This window comes from Morone saxatilis, unplaced genomic scaffold (assembly GCF_004916995.1).
Source record: "Morone saxatilis isolate NCDOM2014 unplaced genomic scaffold, NCSU_SB_2.0 Contig22, whole genome shotgun sequence".
NCBI lineage: Eukaryota > Metazoa > Chordata > Actinopteri > Moronidae > Morone > Morone saxatilis.
In genome coordinates, this window is record NW_023339785.1 from 12371580 (window position 1) to 12371830 (window position 251).

Consider the following 251-nt stretch of genomic DNA (forward strand, 5'->3'; position numbering starts at 1 on the left):
TTCAGTTGATTATACACTGATGAAAACATACCTATGAATATTATATTCAGTTCCTCGTCAATGTTACACACTGGAGCTTTTAAGTCCTAAGAACTAAGAAATTCAAAAAGCTTAATAAGTAAAGTAATAAATAAGTGATAATAACTTAACTTTACATACATTTTCAAGTTGTTATGATACATTAGGGCGTTTAAAGATCCTGACAGGAACTTAACATTTTATAAATTATATTATTTAGACTAAAAGTGTTA

The 251-nt window shown here is 26.3% G+C and overlaps 1 protein-coding gene across 1 annotated transcript in view; it reads left to right on the forward strand.

Moving 5' to 3' along the window:
* LOC118333973 (trichohyalin-like) overlaps positions 1-251 on the forward strand; it is a 12979-nt gene that overhangs the window by 5504 nt on the left and 7224 nt on the right. The window lies entirely within an intron of this gene.